Raw genomic sequence first — 2,517 nt, forward strand, 5'->3', positions numbered from 1 at the left:
ACCCCCATGGGGTGGCCTCTGGATGTCACCTGGCTCGTTGACTCATGCGTGCTGGCCACCCAGTTAGGGTGAATGAGAGGATTCTTTTTCTGGCCTCACAGCCAACTGGAAGGTGAGAGCAGAGCACATGGGGGTGGGGACAGCATGGGGCAATGGGAGGAGCATGGACCTGGGGCCTGGACCAGCCCATCTTTGATTCTTGCTGTGTCACTAGTGGGACCTCGGATGGGCCACTTCACCCCTACATCTCCGTTTCTTTATCTGTAGGATGGGCGAAATAGCCCATCTCCCTGAGCAGTTGCAAGGATTAGAAATTAGGTCAAATGCCTTGCGTATGGCAGGTGCTCCATGATCACGGCTATCATTAATGGTAATATATTAAATTCAGAAAGGATGCCTGGTGTCCGTCACTGGTGAATGGACAAATACGATGTGGCATATGTGGGGCACCTGGGTGGCTCAGTCAGTTAAGCATCTGCCTTTGGCTCAGGTCATGAGTTCACGGTTCGAGAGTTTAAGCCCCGCGTTGGGCTCTGTGCTGACCGCTCAGAGCCTGGACCCTGTTTTGGATTCTGTGTCTCCCTCTCTCTCTGCCCCTCCCCTGCTCTCTCTCTCTCAAAAATAAATAAACATTAAAAAATTTTTTTTAATGTGGTATATGCATACAATGGAATATTGCTTGTCAATAAAAGAGAATGAAGCCAATGTATGCTGCAACCTTGAAAACATTGTGGCAATGAAAACGTCAGTCACAGGAGACTGAATAGAGCATGACTCCATTCATATGTGACATGTCCAAGAATAGGCACATTTATACAGGCAGGAAGTGGACTGGTGATTGCCTAGGGCTGGGGCAAGAGGTAGTGACTGCTAATGGCTGAGGGCTTTCTTTCTAGGGAGATGACAGCTTTCTAAAATTGATAGCGGTGATGATTATACACCTCAGAATATACGAAATGCCACTGAATTGTACACTTTATATTTTTAATTGTTTTTAAGTTTACTTATTTTTGACAGAGACAGAGTGCGAGCATGAGCTGGGAAGGGACAGAGAGAGAGGGAGACACAGAATCTGAAGCAGGCTCCAGGCTCCAAGCTATCAGCACAGAACCCGACGCTGGGCTCGAACTCACGAACCGTGAGACCGTGACCTGGGCCGAAGTCGGACGCTCAGCTGACTGAGCCACCCGGGTGCCCCTGAATTATACACTTTAAACGGGCGAATTACATGGTATGTGCATTATATCTCAATAGAGCTGTTATTAAAAAAAAAAGAAGTATCTGGATGGCCAGGAAGTGGAGAGAACACTTCTTTCCGGAGAGAGTAGAGATGATTTCTGGGGACAATGAGTAAGCTAAGAGAAGCAGCCCATGGGCGCAGACTCCTATTTCTGTCACGAGGGCCCTCTTCCTGCAACTTCCTCCTCACACGGACCCAATGGCTCTTTCAAACAAAGTGAGCAACTCAGGGGTTTCACAAGTTTTGATTTTGCTCAGCGACAGGCTCCCAGTGCAACCTGTCTGGCCTCCAGCCTCGGGGGAGAGGGGCGGGGGCAAATCCGTCCTCACTACCCTTAGGTCATGTCGCGTGTGCCTGGGGCAGAGAACACCCGCTGTGTAAGGAACGGCCCACGGCCTCAGGAAGAGTGTGACCATGTCAGTCCCCTTCCATCGGCCCCATCTGACAAATGAAGAACCAGGTACGTCAGGCTCCGCGTGGTGTCATGTCCCAGCTCATTCAGACGGGCACGCGGCACGTTGTGGCGTGGGTATTTCAATCAGACCTGACTCCTAAGGTCATGTGCATTTTAGGCGTTGCCTTTTCTTTGCATTCGCTCTTACATAGGAAACGTACGGTGGTTGTGAAACCGGTCGGAGTACAAAGGGCGTGAGAAAGGGGTATCCTTGTTAATTGCACCCCTCAGAAACGGCCACGGTTAACCTGCCGGCATGTTTTCTCCCCGGCATGTGACTGTGTATGTGCGATCACTAAAATAAGCTCTTCTTTGCCATCAAATAGTTGTCAAAAATGTCAGCCCCACCTTAGTTACCCCCCCCCACCCTGTTCTGGGGTGTCCCCTCGGGCACATCTTGGTATGTTGTACCCAACTCTCTTTCTGTCCCCCTCTGCAGCCTGAGCAAGGGCGTCCCAGATGATGGTGAACCACGGTAGCAGCCTAGGTCAGCAGATGGAGAAGTAGGTAATAATAGAACCAAAAGAGCCACCTTGGGACTTTCTAAGGAGTGAGATCGCGTCCATTAATCATTGTCCCTTGACGCGGTGCCAACTCTTCCCCAGCTAAAGGCGTTGGCCGCCGGTGGACCCTCTCCTCTGAGTTCGAAGCTTGGAGCAGTGAGCCCAGCGGTTATTCCCGGAGCGCCTTTTCCTGCCAGCCCCCAAGGGAGAGATGATTCCTAAATGCACTAGGTGTGACACTGGGGGACAGAGTCCTTCCTCAAACACCTGTGGGAGGACACCTGCATCTGGTTTCGAGGCACAGGCTTCAGGCTTCGTTG

The sequence above is a fragment of the Herpailurus yagouaroundi genome, unplaced genomic scaffold (genome assembly GCF_014898765.1).
Source record: "Herpailurus yagouaroundi ecotype Mexico unplaced genomic scaffold, PumYag 187, whole genome shotgun sequence".
Lineage (NCBI taxonomy): Eukaryota > Metazoa > Chordata > Mammalia > Carnivora > Felidae > Herpailurus > Herpailurus yagouaroundi.